Here is a 17,703-nt window from a genome sequence, read left to right on the forward strand (position 1 = left end):
ACGGTTAGCGAGATAAGTACAGCCAGCAGTCTGCTCAAGACAAGCATATGCAACATGGCAGCCCTGGCAGGATTAGGAGGATTACGCTCTTGCATAGAATTTTTGTGTTATTTAAAGAATAATAGATGCCTGGGAGTAATTACATGAGAGTAATTGCTTTGAATGCCACCATGACATTATTAACTGCGAGAGTAAGCCCTGAGTGATTTATACCCTTCATTGAACCTGAGAAAAGATTACATCCATGAAATCACTCGAGGGAACCTATCATTTTCACGATGTGTATACAGTGTGAAGCTCAGAGATAATCTATTTCTTGCTTGGCCATATTTTAGCTAGCAGGGGGGATTGACTGCCTCAGTTGATAGCAGTGGCCAGTTTGCTGCCAGTTATTGATATATGATGACATGAATGGGAATGTGTGAGGAGAATCAATCAATAATCAATAAATGACCATCATCAAATAACCGCGGGGTCAAGTTAGCGGTGCATGTATTATTTATCACATTGGATAGCCTGGAGACAGACCAGGTTCTTTGATGCTGTTTTCAATACAACAACAAATAGCCTTTCATGTTGAGAGGACGTCCCAAGTCGCTGGATAGTTGAGTTTATACCTGAGCTCGGGATTGGATTCGGGATTGGTGGGCACCAAGGAGGGAGCAGAGGTGGTGGGGATGGGGGAAGATGACCGAAAATGTCTGACTTCACGTGGACATTGAAGGAGACAAGAGATGAGTATCTCAGGATACTATTAATATCTCGGGATACAGTGTATAGTTTGGGATACGACATATCAAGCGACTGCCGGGATGCTGGAAGGGGGAACCAGATGGACCTTGGTCTTCTTTCGCCTAGCAAGTTCTTATGTTCTTACGTTCTTGAAGGACAAGATGAAGAGACTGCAGAATGGAGTGCCAGAAAGTGGAGGCAGAGAGGTTGATGGTGGCATGGGCAGGGCAGTGGACATGAAGCAGGCGAGTGACTGCTGAGTGGAGGGAGCAGGCAGATTGTTGGGGATGGTGAACAATGGCAAACAGTCATGACATGGGACTTGCTTGAACCTACAACACACTGACTCAGAGACTAAAGTGCTGAAAACTGACCCAGGCTGACACATTAATCATTGTTCTTTCCTTCTGCCACTAGTCTTGCATGTTACTGCTCCACGGTTAGGTCCTCCATTCATGAAAAATGATGGTGATTTAACCAGTAGAAGTTTATTGAGTTAAAATGTGCAGTCTATTACCGTTCAATAACTGGCAATCAGACACAATGGCATTTTATCTTTTATCAACAATCAAGAGATATCTATTATGTGTTGCTTGGTTTCTGGTCTTTCTGTATTCCCTACATTCCTTATAGTAATCATGCATCTAAAAATGCTAAAAGATTAGGTGTACATTTTATTCTAGATGAAAAATAACTTGATGGAGTGTTTCTAATATCACTGTGAGGTGAAAGCTGTTCATATCAGAGTTCCATCATTGTACTCTTCAATTGCAGCATGAAAAATGGGGGAAATTATATCAGTGAGAGAACAACATCATTTAATAGTTGAGGTTGGTGTCACCCGAGCGATTCTTGTTTTATCGCATCATCTTTCCTACTTTTATCAAGTTGAGTGGTGGTCTGCTCTATGAGGATTAGCATTTCTAGGTTTCTCAATAAAAAAGCAACATTCCAGTGTCTTTTTATCCATCTCCAGCAACAGATTGCTGAAGATGTATTTGCAGGATTACTGAGTCCACCACGACAGCGCCAGTAAAAATAGGACACAAACAAACACCTTAGTGACTTCATCTGAGCCTTCTGCTGAGTGTCAGACTGTGGCCCAGCAATTATCTAGGCCTACTTTTAGCTGCAGTGAAATTCAATCAACAATGGAGTCTGAAATGAATCTGTCGCAACATAATTTGCAAATAATGTCATAAATACCTAATCCTGGTTGTAACCCGTACTTACGTCTATTTAACACAGACTTTTGCGTATCCCGCATTTTTAAACCAGTGAGTCCAAAAAGAGATCAAGCAACCTAGAAATTAACTCACATCTTCCAGTGTGAGACAGTGGTTACAGACAGTTTGGCCTTCTGCAGATTGAGTTTCGTTCTTATATCTGCGGCAACTGTGAACCACTAAGGATGTAACCCAGTTCACTCCTAAATATTCTGAAAAGGCATGGATCTGAAAGTCCTGAATATGCTTCCAAAGTTAACAGCAGCAGATGGTTGATTGCAATGACGTCCTTTTTCATTGTGGATAGCACATGCTTGCTAATTCCTATGTAGCAAATGAAAAGCAGGTGTTGAACCTCCATTCAGAGAAATGGCATCTATAAGTGATCACATGAAATAAAGATCCTGATCAACTGCAATTTGCCCACATTACAGGAATGGCAATTGTTACTTTTAAATGTAGCTCCAGCTGCAGCTAATGGCCTTGACAGGCTGTGATACTGAAGCATGTTTTAACCTCTGACCACTTGTGATTTGTCTGTTCTGCTCTATTATACCAGGCATCCGTGTTGTGCATCGGGCACTTCTCTGCATCACTTTTTTTNCTGCTTCTGTGTTTTGGGATTTTGGAGACTGAGTGCGCGCTGGACACGGAGCATAAATCATTGCTCGGAATGTCGTGCTGGCTTCCAAATTTTGGATTTTTTTTTCTGCAGTGGAACATGAGAAGAAAATGAGCGGGCGAAACAACTGCTCTGAACACTTTAAAGTAAATGCCTTCCAATATGTGTGATGTGGGCATTCTCCAAAATCAGTGGAGGGAGTAGTTTGACCCTTATTGTCTATGGTTCAAGACAGGACTCTTAATCCTTACTCTGGCCATTCTATACACAGAGCTGAGCTATTTAAGTGAAGTGCAAGTGACTTTCCTGGTGCCATGGCAGTAAATTTTTTAGTAAATTATCCTTGTTGTAACCTACCGCTAAGGTTTTAAAATGTTGACATTGATTTGTGCATGCCATTATAAACACAGGGACATTTTCATGTGTAGGTGGCATACATATGTGGAACTCTCAATTTGGTTTGGATAATCTTAAGCATGGTGATGGGTTTTTGCACTTAGCAGACACTCGGCTAACCAAAAAAAGAATTGTTTATTCACAAATGGTGTAACAAAACTTCCTTCAGCACTCTATGTATGTTTTGGGGAATTAACATGTGGTTTACATTTGGAAATAATGAAAGAAATGAGCAAGAATCACCCAGATGAGCCAGAAGAGGCAAATTCTTTTATTCTTGGTGCCAACATCTATGAAGCCGAGTCAAGGCTTATAACTTCGGAGTCGTCGCTTTTGACTGCCAGGTAGTATCTTTGTCCCACAAGCAGTGACCAACTTTATTTGGTGGATTGTTTTTCAGGCACATGTACCTTTGAGTGACATAGATCGAGCATTAGGAGTAAAGGAATTCCATGTCTTCCCTGAGCTGCATATTGATCCAATGCTCATTTGCCTTCAGCTGAAGATTTAATCCATTTGATTCACACAAATCTGAAGTAACAACTTATCTTTCTCTCGGCACAACAGTAATTTCAACTTAAAATAAAAAAGTACTTTAAAAAGTTGTTTAATAAATCTACCTGAAAGGTTTGATGTCATCTTTAAAGATATGTCTGGTATGTGAATTTGCTATACATATTACAATCTACTTATATTATATTTCTCCTCTTAACTGAATGTTTTCAATAAACGAGAATTTCAGGGATATTTCAGGGAGCTGTCAGGGATATTGCATTTTTATTCATCATTATTCACGAAGGATCACAGAATTTTTTCAGCACAAGAAGCAGTTCACAACCCTCAGTGCCTGTGCCAGCTATCTTTAAGAACTATCCATAAGAGATGTAAAATCAAGGTCATGTCTGCCTGTTCAGGTGGACACTAAAGATTCTCTGGCACAATTTAAAAAATAGAAGTGAGTTTTCCTCTGTGCCTGACCAACAATCCACCAAATAAAATCGGTCACTGCTTGTAGGAAATTGCTCTCTGCCACATTTGCGCACAAAATATACAGACATAACTTTGCAGTATATCCTGTGAAGCACTTTGAGACATCTGAATGATATGATAAGATGCTATATCAAATTCAAGGATTATTAAGGATATTATCCATTTAGACCCCTACCTTTTTCCCCACATGCTGTTATATTTTGCATGCAAATTATTTCAGTTTAGATGAACGTTGAAGCCTTTCTTATGAATGAGTGAATGAATACAACAATGCCTTTCTGCTGTGTAATCTCTGGTATGTCTGAAACTAAATAATATTCCCTGCATTTGATATCACTATTCACGTTGGGAGGAAGTCTCAAGACACTTCACTGGATTTACTATAAAGGGTACCAACTGTATATATTGTTGGTGAAGGTGGCAGCCAATTTGCACACAGCAATGTCACACAAGCAGCCATGAAGTGAATAAACCAATTGTATCTATAGTATTGGTGGCCAGGACAGTGGGAGAAACTTGCTTCATTTTTTGAGAAGTCCAATATCCTGGACGTGCACAATTCTCATGTATTCATGTTTCAGCAACATAATAAGAAGCTAAATCCAATGCAAGGATTATTATTATTTATTTAGATATATATGGATCAATATACTCTGGGTCATTGAAAGAATAATGTCTATTATATAATGTCTGCATATTTATCAAGAGAAACTCGGCAGCTCATTTTCAATGTAATAGCAATAGAGAAAATAATGGGTACCTGGAACATATTACAGGGTGTTTTATTCATTACACCTTTCTTTATCTAGGATATACAGTATTGCTGAATGAGCAAAGCAATAATTTTATCTAGTCTGTCAGTCAAATCAGAAAATTTGATAGAACAAAAGATTTTGATATACCTTATGTCCAAAAGCACTTCACAAAAGATGTGCCATGTCTTCCAACAAAGTCCCCAAAATAGGCATGAGTTGATTGATGAATTAATGGGAGAAGAGTTTGAGCCGGAACACAAGGATAAATTTCTTTCTCTTTTTCAATGCTGCCATGGAATCTTTAAGCAACACCTGAACAAGTGGGTAGAACCTTGATTTAACGTTTCATTTGGTGGATGGAACCTCAACAATGCAGTATTATATATTATATATATTATATAGTATATATAGTATTATCCAGTATTGCATTGGTTTTGGTCAGGCTGGAGCTGATGTATGTGGAACCCATCATTATGCTTAAGAATTTCCAACAACAACAACAACAAGATTCCATTTATAAAGCGCCTTTCACGTCAGGAGGACGTCCCAAGGCGCTGCACAGTTGGGTCATGACCCGAGCAGGGGGGAAATGGTCAGGGTGAGGGGAGGGAAGGGAGGGAGCGAGGAGGGGGGAAATGGTCAGGGTGAGGGGAGGGAAGGGAGGGAGCGAGGAGGGGGAAGAGAGTCGAGAGGGGAGCTGAAGGCTCGGTCAAAGAGAAAGGTTTTGGGACCGGCCTTGAAGGAGGAGAGGGAGGAAGCAAGGCGAAGGCACTGGGGGATAGAGTTCCAGAGCCTAGGGGCTGAGAGGCTGAAGGCCCGACCACCGATGGTAGGGCGATTGGGGCGGGGGACGTGGAGCAGACCGGAGCCGGAGGAACGGAGCGTACGGGCAGGTAGGTAGGGGGACAGTAGGTTGGAGAGGTAGGAGGGAGCAAGGCCGTGAATGGCCTTGTAGGTGAGGATTAGGATCTTGAAATCAATCCTCTGGGCGATGGGGAGCCAGTGAAGGCGAGCGAGGGTGAGTGATGTGGTCCCGAAGCCTGGTGCGGGACAGTACACGAGCTGCAGAGTTCTGAATGACCTGAATGACCAAGCCAGACAGAGCTCCATATATTCATGCCACCTATCCATGGGAACTTCCCTGTGCCTGCTTTGATACGTACTTGTCAATTTGTACACAATAATTTCCCACAAATAGCCTTGAAGTGTTCATGAGTAAATAGAACTACAAAGCCCTCCATGGCCTCTCCCCACCCTACCTCTGTGATCTCCTAACCCCCTACCAACCCGACCGCTCCCTCCGCTCAGCCGACTCCGGTCTGCTCCATGTCCCCCGACCCACCCGTCCCACCATTGGCGGGAGAGCCTTCAGCAACTCTGCCCCCAACCTCTGGAATTCGATCCCCTAATCACTCTGTCTCAGCCCCTTCTTAACTTCCTTCAAGTCCCACCTCAAAACCCTCCTCTTCGACCATGCTATCGGCAACCCCCCTTCCCCTCCAGCCCTGACCCCAGCTCGGGTCTGAAATGCTGCACACCTTGGGACGTCCTCCCAACGTGAAAGGCGCTATACAAATGTAATCTTGTTGTGGTTGCAGAACAATTAGTGGGCTTAATGTTTGGGAACCTTTGCCTCCCAGATATTGTGAATCATCAAACTGTCTGACCCTCATATGAATTTTGTATTCTGAATAGTTTGAGTTAATGTGGATGAAAATATTAGTTGCAATTGAGATAAATTTGAGATCCATTTTTTTTAAAAAAGGTGACTTCATGATAATCCAACAGAGAGATACAGAACATTTCAGGAGTTTATTTACATTTATATACAGAGGCTTGAAGTTTTCCAGCAGAATAGAGTTTTCCGACATTAGTGAAGTTCAGATAGGCAGCTTGGTGATGCAGGGAGTGCAAGTGGTGGGTTCATACACTGTCACTATATGTGGAAGTTGGCCCCATATTTGTAGCTGATGTCACCAAGAGGCATCACAGACAAGTTGAAGAGGAGAAGACCAAGGAGAGGAGAGGACCACTTTACAGAATATACTGCAAAGTGAATTTTGTGGGCGAAACACGCAGCCAATTGTGCACAGCAGTGTCCCACAAACAGTCGTAGGTTGACTGACCAAGTTATTATTGTAATTTTTTTAAGGCATTATTAGCGATCCACCAATCGACTAACAGCCAGGTTCCTACTTACTGCTAGGTAAACAGAGACGTGTGGAGGAAGGAAACTTGCCTAAGGTTTCGCCCCACCGGGAATCAAATCAAACCCAGGACCTCTCGCTTATGAGGCAAGTGCTCAAACCACGACCCTACAGGACTCCTATACTTTTTTTGAATCATTACAGACTTCTGCAACTGTAAAAACAAGAGATTTGCATCTCAGTGGGCGTGGTACCACATTATGCAGAAGGGGAATGTATTCATTTCAAGGTCCTGAGTGCACTTTATTCCAAAAGTACATAAGTCTTCAGTTATCCCTCTCAGTGCCGGAGGCCTTTGGAAAGTTAGGCCACACAAGTGCTTTCTTTGGAAATGATAAATGACTATGTTAATGTATCAATTATTAAGTGCAGCATTTCAAACTGATTCTGTTTTGCTGCTTACTGTACAGAAGGGAATCACGTCTTACTGAAGGTTGCTTTGATCTTTGATCTTATCCATTAGCACTAAATTTGCCTTATTTTTAATGATCTTAAGTGTTTTTTCCCCAGTACAGAATTTCTGTCAACGCTACCTGGAGCCTGCATTTATTTTTCATTAGCATGTCTGAGGCTGCTCTTTGGCGACTTTCAAGGCTTGTTATTCACATACCTTTGTCCTGCATTGCGTGGCACTTGATGCTCGTTCAAACATGCCTTGCCAATTGTGCTACCAAATATAGAACAGTGGAACTTTCTCCATTCCTGTTTACCATATTTTACTAAATCGAAATAATCTACAGATTCCATCTGTAATCTACAGGTTCTAGTATCGTGTGCAATGTTACAATATGGTAATGCTGCTTATGTACAATGAGTAGATAACTTGGTTGTAACAGTCGATGTTAGAGGTTAACTAGGTAATTCAGAACACTATTCTTCTGCTCTTTGTTGAAGGGCTACTGGTCCACTGACATCAGTAGGTGTGTCCCTGTGACTTGAATCATGGAAATTACAGCACTGAAAGAGGCCATTCTTTTCACTGAGCTTGAACTGGTTCATCCACTGACGTATTGTATAATAACCCTTACATTTGATATAACATGTTATTATGTCAAATATCTAATGCCATTTCAACGCTCTTTCCTCGTACCTATTCTTTTTTGTTCCTTTTCAAAGTTGCTTGAACCGCAGAGTTCTCTGACACAATATAGTTGAAAGAGAATCCATGCATAATTTTAAAAGGAATAAGACAGATGGTTCAAACAGAGGAACAGTAAAGGGCATGTAGAGCGAGCGGCAGCATGGGGAATAGATTGGGTGTCTCGTTTAGAGAAAGAAAATAACCAGAGTTGATGGTCTGAATGGTCTGTCTCTGTCTCTGGGCTGCAATGTTCTTTGATCCTTCCAAACATTTATCCAATTCCATTTTTAATTACTCCCCATCACTAAAAAAAATTAAATAGTGCACACACAGAGTCATCAATTTAACTTGTTAGTTTTATTGCCAAACAGATGCATTTTTGTAGGCAAACATAGCAGGCATCTGAATACACAACCGTTTAACAGCTCTTAGTTTTATATCTCTTCCAATACCAAGGCTTCCAAAAAGGCAGAGTTCCTGCAGTACTGCAAGGGAACATCAGGATGAATTATAAACTCATTCCCCTCCCACGACACCCCAAATTGAGGTTTAGAAAGAACAGTTCCTGACCCAATCAAGTGAGCCATTCCGAGACTAGAGGCAAGAGTGCCACCTATTGAGCCAAACTGGCACTGGTTATGATAATTTAGATTTAACCAGGAGGGGTGTTCACCACTGGGCAGTTACTAATACAAATCTTTTACCCGTGCATTCTTTTTACAGAAAAATCTATGTTTGTAAATTAAACATGTAAAATTTTAAAATGTTCTTCCAAAAAGGATAGTGTAACGTTTATGTAGTATCCAAAAGCCGCAAAAAAGAGGGAAAAGAAGCAAAAAAAATCATTGAAAGTATACACAGCCCCTGCTCTCTGCTTCATTTGACTTTAGTTTATACTGTATGTGGTTTGCTTCTTCATGAACCATTGACCATTCAATGGTTCATGAAGAACCAAACTATTCAAGCCCTCCGAGATGCTGCCCCACGTGAAGGACATCATAGGGGAGGACAAGTTTGCAAGGCTATGGGGAGAGAAAGGGGAATGGGATTGAATTGGATAACTCTTTTCAAAGAGCCGGCACAGACACGATGGGCCGAATGGCCTCCTTCTGTGCTGTGTGATTCTATGATTCTATGATATAAATACAAGTTGTTGACTGAAGTTTGCAATAATACAGGTAGTCGCCATTCCTAATGGGATTTCTTAATAAAGATTATTAAGTTAAACATGGAGATGCTTTGTATAATGCTGTATAATTTACATTTACATAGTAACTTTCACATTGGCATGATGTCCCAAAGCGCATTCAGGGTGCCTGAACTGGGCTGGGAGTTGTGGGGGTGGGAGATAACGAAAAGTGTGGTCAATCAGTTATGTTTCGAAAGAGGGGAGGGAAAGAGCGAATCTGAGGAACTCAGGGATGGAGTTTAGGGGACAGTGGGGAACAATGGCTAAAAGCACACCTGCCGACAGTGGGGTGGATAGGATGGGAGGCAGCGGTTGACTCAGTAGGTCGAAGGAGGTCACAGAAGTAGCATGAGGTGATACTGTGGAGGGATTTAAAAGTGAAAATGAGCGTTTTGAACTAGATGCATTGGGGATGAGGAGCCAATGGAGCTGAGCGAGGATCCTCGTAACTTGAGGGACCTAATGACAATCCGCAGAAGCGGCGCGTGGTCACAGTCTGCTTCAGAGCAGCGTTCCCACTGGATGGTGCACTTCTGTTTGTCAGAAGAGTTTCCTATTTGTGACTCAAAGACCTTGTTAAGAAATCACATTAGAAATCATCGCATTTTAAGCCCCATTGTGGTCAATGTAATTGGAAGTATCTTTCTGTGGAACAGCTTCTGAAGTACTACACATAACTAGAGCCATCCACAGTAATGCATGGTGACAGACAGCTACACTTTGCTGTTGTTTCAATAGTTACAGCCTGTTTCAAGTTACAATTACTAAACTACATTGAACTGTGAAACACAGCACTGATATTTTTGCTGGTATTATATATTTTACAAACATTATCTAAAATGTTTTCTGACAGCTTCATATAAAGTACCAGTTCCCATGGGCTTTAAAAGTGCTTGTTTTGGTTATGAAAGTGTATGCTGCAGTGAATTGCTGCAGTTAATGTTCAAGACAGAGTCATCCATCTCATCTGTACTCAACACATTTCCAGCACTTAAAAAGAGGACAACAACGATATTCACTCTAATAATTGGATCTTTGCAGATTTCGGTTCAGGACCTGAACATTGACATAACCAAAGTCAAATTAATAGTACAACAGACACATTTTGTTAAGTTGATTTTAGGAAGCCTATTGTTGTACTATGTGCAATGAATTTTTGTGTGATTATAGTTTTAATAAGGAGGCAGTGAACTGGAGTATCATTTATCTGCAATATCAGAATCTTACAGTGACTGGCAACTGCATCTAATAAATTAATTTGAACTATAAATATAATTGTTTGAATTTAAAAAACAGTAAAAGCTCTTAACCTTGTTTAGATACCTCATCCACATTGACATTGTGGTAGGTGTCAAGGGCTGAATGGCTTCTGCGCTGTAAAGGGCTACAATTATGTGATTCTTGTGTGATTCTCTTGCTGTTATGTCATTTACCTGCTGGTGATGGCATGTAAGTCTGAAGTAACTCGAGGCAATGTTGATAGTTGACCAAGTTGTCTGTCTCATTAAATGCAAAGATTATTATAATGAGACTTGAAGGCATACACTTGTTCAAACTGGTGAAACTGTTGGATGTTAATTAAGAAATAAGGACCAATTGACTAGGACTAATGGAAGGAGATCAGGAGGGAGAGAAAGCAGGGAGAACTGAGTAGAAGGTGTTGGATGGTATAACTGAAGACCTAACATAAAAGAGTGTTCTACAGATTATTTGTTGAGAACATAACAAAATCCTGATAAGTAGGGTGGAGCTAGTTGGACAAGCATTATGAAATTGGCTCAAGCTGCAGACAGAGGTTTGGTAGCAAAACATTTATAATTATATAAAACTTTCATACACCAAACATTGTTTTACTGAAATCCCAGTTCTCAAACTACAGAACTTCCATTCAATTTGGTAGCCAAATGGTGGTCACCTAGTGGTGACTCCCAGGTCTCAGCCTCTGATGTGTATTCAGTTTCTGAGAGCTATACAAGTGCTTCATAGTTGACTCACTTAGATAAGGAAGTGTTTTGGTTCTGTTGAGTGTCTCATGCAGTGGGAATTCATCAAGTGTCAGACAGGGGACCAGGAAACAGCCACTTTCCAATATTTTAGTTAAACTAATTTCAGATCATTACATTTAAAAGCAAAATAAACTGAATGATTAATTTTTTAAAGAAAGTGGCATACTGTTGGGTTTTTTAAAATGTAATTTGTTGAAGGATCTACCTCACTGAAAAACAGTGTGTCAGACTCCTAGTTTTTATGCCAAGTGGGCAATGCTAATAGTAGACTGGAGCAGTATAAACATCACTTTCTGTAAAGTTAAGATTTTTTTTACTCAGCTCTGGATCTTATTACATAATTGACACATCTCAAAACACTGCTCAGGATTAGTGACTGTGTATTTTGTAGGCAAACATAGCAGCCAATTTGTGCACAGAAATGTCCCACAAACAGCCATGAAAGAATGTGCATAATTGTATTGCTATCGATGGTTACCCTTAGAAGGTGATGGTGAGGCCTTCTCTTTAAACCTGCATGGATGACATTGGGAAGGGAGTTCCAGGACTTTGACGCAGAAGTGGTGGTCTATGTCCAAGTCAGGATGTGAGCGACTTGGAGAGGAACTTGTAAGTGGTTAATATAAAGCTGTTCTTGTTTCTCTGCAATGGATTTGGTGGTGTTTAGGATAGGTGAGAGTTTTGAATGGAATCTGTTGCTGCAATGTGTTTTCATAATTGATCACAGCTGATCACAACGCACAAAATGCTGATGAATTGAAAACCGCAGGACCAAGTAATAGTCTGGATCAAGGGTCTTTGAAATCTGATGTTTTCAGACATAAAACAGGATTTCCCCAGTTGTAATCACATCATCAAAGTCACTTAAGAGATAAGACGATTTTCACTCGCCCAGTGCAGAAATCTTCTCTGATTTCCTTTGCCTCTCTGATTTCCTTTGCCTGGAGCCATCCATCCCATCGAGCCTGTGCTTGTCTCTCCGAAAGAGCTAACCTTTTACTCCCACTCCTCTGCCCTTTTTCCCACACAAGGAAGGAAATAAATTGCATTTTTATCGCACCTTATCACATAGAAACTCTCAAAGCTCAAAGGGCTACCAAGATGGAGGCATAGGAGGGAAGGAAATAAATAAATGAATAGCATTCTCATAGCACTTTATTACATCAAACGCTCATTGCTCCAAGGATCATTCAGAGAGATGATGGAGGCAGAATGTAACAGAAAGTATAAGAAGGAATTGGGTAGCGAGGTGGGAATGAAAGTATGAGAGATGGAGTAGTGCTTGTTTTTTTTAAATTCGGGACCAGTCAACAGACTGCAGTGGTCCTTTCCGCCCCTCCGCATTGCTAGGTATGCTCCACCATGTGTCAGTTTGTCTCACTCTCGCCTCTTAGTCTAAGCTGACGTTCCATTTCAGGGCTAGGGGTGTGTTGCATTGTCAGAGGTGCCATCCTTCGGATGAGAAGTTAAACCGAGGTCCCGTCTGCCTGTTCAGCTTGACGTTAAACATCCCATGGCACTACTCGAAAAGAGAAGGGGCTTTCTCCTGTTATCCTTGCCAATAACTCCCCTAAATAAAAAAAATTGGTTATTCATTCCATGACTTTTCGTGGGACACTGCTGTGCGCAACTGGCTACCACGTTCACCCAGAAAATCTAGTCAATCCACTTTACAGTATATTAATAATAATACTCCTTGCATTTGATATAGCGCTTTTCACGTCTTCTAGATGTCTCAAAGTGCTTCACAGAATATGCTGTAAAGTGAATTGACTGTATATTTGTGGGTGAAACGCAGCAGCCAATTGCACACAGCAGTGTCCCACAAACAATCGTGGATTGAAGTGACCAATTTTTTTGTTTTTTCTTGAGGGATCATTATCAGGCGTGTTGGAGTAAGGAAACTTGCCCAAGGTTTCGCCCTGCCGGGAATCGAACCCAGGTCTGTTGCTTGCGAGGCGAGTGCTCTAACCACTAAGCTATATTCTGTGAAGCGCAAAGAGACATCTTGACGATGTGATAAGGTGCATTATCAAATGCAAAGATTATTATTGTTATGTTTATACGAGCGCAGAACTCACAGCAGCTGTTGCCTCCAAGTAAAATGAAGAGGTAGGTGCTCCTTCTCATTTGAAGTAAACATCTGAGTTAATGGAAAAAAAATTATCCATCAAGAAATTTGGCACTAACTTCACGATATAACCCTGAATTCCAGCCTCTTCAGAGATCATTAAATCTATGACTTGGTGTGTCATGATTAAGAATCATACCACTGCATACAAATGAAGTTGCATGATGAGTGCTCCGTTCTTGTCTGAGCAAGCAGATTAGATTCTGATAACACATTATAGAGCGACTGTAATGAAAAAACACTGTGTATACGTTCTAATTTCCTGAAGATTTCCTGTTCTGATGAGGCACTTACTCCAGAGGTCCATTGCACCAGCTGGTGACATGATGGCAGTGTCATTTAGATTTCATATTAATACCTAATGCAGCAGACAGTGCAATTTTCCGCATGTTTAATGAAAGTGCCTTGTGAAAATGATAGTTCAGCATGAAGCTTCAGTGCATTATTAGTTTGTGTGGAAGACTCATCCCTTCCAGCAACATCGTTGAGAAGCTGGAGGTGCAAATAATTGTGGTGGAACCCGATATAAAGAGCATCAAATCACCCTCCAGACTCTTGTTATCATTGATTGTGGTTAAAAACAGATTTTTGGATAAGCTTCATCCTTAACTGGTGTCTGCATTTTAATACCCAATTCTCTTTCATCCACCACTCTTTGAGGTCTCTTGAAATATATTTGCTCTTTGCATAGAATATCTAATGGGTCACTGTGTGCTTAGAGTGTGCTTCAAAGAATGACACTAATATTTACTTTATTGTAATAGACTTTCTTTGTATGGAGCTTCCATTGCCCGGCTTTGTTGTGAATGTTACTATGGTTCAGTGCAAGCTTGCTGTCAAGTCAGGCAATAGATTGCTCTATTTTGCCTCTGTCAATGTAAAATCATCATTATTGAGTTTAGATTTCGGTCACCATCAGTATCAAAAGGATACTTGTAATTTAACTTAATTCCTGAAGTGCCCATAAGGTGTCAATTCTGGGTACCATACAGTTCTATAAGTTCTATAATAATTCTGGGTGTGTAAAAAGACAGTACACAGAGAGGAAAATTGTTAAATACTGCAGAAGGTTTCCCTGTTTGACTTAAAAACAGATGGGTATAGAGGTTCTTCCTTTAGGATTGAACTTTAACGCATTGAAATGGGATTTGTATTACATTAATTTTCCTTTTGCTTGAATTAAGTTCCTTATGCAAGGATCACAAGAGCGATTAGGATAATGAAAATCTTTCAGCTCATTTGATTTCATCCTTGCAGAATATCCACCCTACCATATCTCATTTCAGTATTGCACTGTTCATTGAGTATGTTCAGTATCTTGGTTTCAACTACCCCTCCTGGTGTTGGTCTTAAAATTGCTCGTCATAATCCTGAACCTGTGTGGTATCTTGTCCTGCTGCCTTGGTATATCTGACAGTATGCTCATAAACCCCCCAAAAAAGCATATGGGGAAAAGGCAGGGAAGGATGCAAAACTTCTTAAAGAGCCAACCCAGGCAAGATGGGCCAAATGACTTTCAACTATGCTGAAACACTTTATGATTCTAAAATCTACCATAGAAGATCAATACACTTAGAACTTGTACGGCGATGTTCTGAGCAAAGGGATGCAACAGTAGTTAGGAGATCTGTTTGCCTTGGTAATTCAGACAACTGAGTGAGAAATAACTTTTTTTCAGTACTGTAAGTGAAGACGCTGGATTTGTTTTTCTTGTTCCCTTATTCATGAATAAAGTATGAGTTGATTGTTTACCCTTAAGAGGAAACCTTTTACCTCACTGCCTGGCCAGGGTAGCCTGAAATTTCACCTGCTCTTGCCCTGTTTGTGGCATAATTTTGTCTTTGGATGTCCTCTTGACGTGAAAGACCTTTTACAAGTGTAAGTTGTTGTTGATGGGCACTCAATCCACGACCGCTTGTGGGGCACTGCTGTGCGCAATTGGCTGCTGCATTTCACCCACAAAGTATACAGTCAATTCAATTTACAGTATATTCTGAAGCACTTTGAGACATCTCGATGACCTGATGAGGCGCTATATCAGATGCAAGGATTATTATTATTGTTATTTTACCATTGAGGAGAGTCAGCTGATTCATGCCATGGGTTACATTTTGTACAGTGAAGAATAGGGTGGGAACCCTAGTGGAGCAGGAGCCAGTTATATCCCCACATCTGTTACCCTGAGTGAACTTACATAAGAACATTAAGAATTAGGAGCAGGAGTAAGCCATTCAATAAGATCACAGCTGATCTATTCTAACTCCACCTACCCGCCTTATCCCCATGATCCCTTTATCCACAAGAAATTTATCAATCTCAGTCTTGAATATGTTGAAGGACTGAGCATCTACAGCCCTTTGGGGTAGAGAATTCCATAAATTCACTACTCTCTGAGTGAAGAAGTTTTTCCTCAACTCAGTGCGAAAGGACTTACCCCTAATTTTAAGGTTGTGTGACCTTCTGACTTGTGTGCCTTCGAGCATCAGGAAGCTAACTCTTTCTTAATTACAGAACAGAGTCACCCCATGAAACATTCAGAAGCCAACCTGGACAGATTCACGTTTGAAATGGAAGGAGGAAATATCTGCCTAGGATGCCCAGAGCCTTGGGACATCCTTCTGACCTGAAAGGCGCTGTATAAATGTAATTTTTTGTTGTTGGTGGTACTTAGGGCAGAATTCTCCCTCGCCATCCTATGTCGCTTGGCGAAAATTCCATTCTTGTCAAGAGAGCAGAGAATTTGCAATGGTCTGCATGGCCCCTTAATAAAGTGAACTGGATCAGCTGACTTGACTTCTATCTTCTTATAATTTGATGGCACGCAGGAAATGGATGAATGGGCCCAATTTGCAGTTGAGTGCTTCTTAACAGGATTCCAAACTAAGGCATTGCAAACACTGGCAAGCTTCCTGCTGCTTGTCCAATGGGGTCCACCCCAACAGTTAGGGCTTTGGTTCGCAGGGATAATGGGAGCCAAGAACTGAAATACACCCTGACCTGAAATAAAAATGAATAATGCTGCAATGCGTAACCAATCAATCAGCACTTGAAAGACAGGCTAATCCTTTGGATGTGACTTTTCCTAGGATGGCAGTGATATGGCTGGAGACTTTACCCACCACCCCATAATAACATTAATAATCCTTGCATGTTGTGAAAACATCTCAAAAGTTTTTTTAATGTAAAGTGTAGCAACTGTGTATTTTGTGGACAAACACAGCAGCCAATTCTAGACAAATACAGCAATGTACCGCAAACAGCCAGGAAGTGAATGACCAATTCTATCTGGAGGGTTATGGCCAGGATGCAAGGAGAAACACCCTTGTCTTTTTGAATAGTGCCATGGGATCTTTAACGTCCATTTGAACAGGCAGATGGGCCCGCCATTCAATGTTTCATCTCAAAGGCAGCAACTCCAATAATACAGAACAATACCACCCCTCAACACTGCATTGGAATATAAGGCTTGAACCTGCTCAGGAGTGAGAGTGCAACTATGCAGGCTGACAAGATAGAGAAGGTGAATCAGGAACAAAGCTTTTCATCTCTCATTCTCTCTCAGATGATGAAGGACCCAGATGTGTTTATCTAGCATTTTCTGTCCTCATTTCAGATCTTTTTTTCCCCGTATCTTTACAATTGCAAATGGTTCGATTGAAGCCGTTTTCATCACCAGTTTTGATGTGATGAATGGATGCAAATAAAAACTTTTTTTTAAAAATCAAAATGATTGCGGCAAAACCATTGAGGCGATTCAACTAGTTGATATGATGGAGAGTTGATTTTTAGTTTCTGTGGGTCAGTAATCTTCTCATGCCTCATTTACCTTCTGTTCTTATGCACTTAACTTCTCTAACTTGGGTGTCATATGGAACGTATGTTAGAAACGTCACTGCCTATAAATCTGAACTGGACTCGCTTGCAACTGACCCTGTTCAATTCATTCCATCACTGCCTGAATAATGAAGGCAGAATTAAGTAGAGCACTAGCTCATTTCTGAAGAAACCTCAATTTTAGCTAATGCTTGCAGGCTCATTTATCATGTGAACCAGGTATCTTTATACAGGACTGCTGAATGTACAGGAATGGTTATAAATATAACATGGCTGGGCAGACTCGCTTTGTTTTCAACAGAATTGCTGCATCAACATTTGTGTCCTACTTTTCTTGACACAACATAAATTGCATTATTGTGATAGTTCCCAATTGTTGTGCCAAAAAAGCAATATGTGCTTGGGTGCTTGGAACTGTATTGGACCAAGAATTGATCCGCAGGATGGAGGATGGCAGGGGGATAAAATAAGAAAAACAGAGTTAACAGGAAAGACAGCAGAGCTGCCAGGAGAACACAGTAATAAAGCATGTGT

The 17,703-nt window shown here is 40.9% G+C and overlaps 1 protein-coding gene across 1 annotated transcript in view; it reads left to right on the forward strand.

Moving 5' to 3' along the window:
• The window catches only part of plxdc2b (plexin domain containing 2b), a 201,869-nt gene that overhangs the window by 90,289 nt on the left and 93,877 nt on the right, over window positions 1-17,703 (forward strand). The gene's annotated exons all lie outside the window — the stretch shown is intronic.

This window comes from Callorhinchus milii, unplaced genomic scaffold, assembly GCF_018977255.1.
Source record: "Callorhinchus milii isolate IMCB2004 unplaced genomic scaffold, IMCB_Cmil_1.0 Scaffold2, whole genome shotgun sequence".
Taxonomy (NCBI): domain Eukaryota; kingdom Metazoa; phylum Chordata; class Chondrichthyes; order Chimaeriformes; family Callorhinchidae; genus Callorhinchus; species Callorhinchus milii.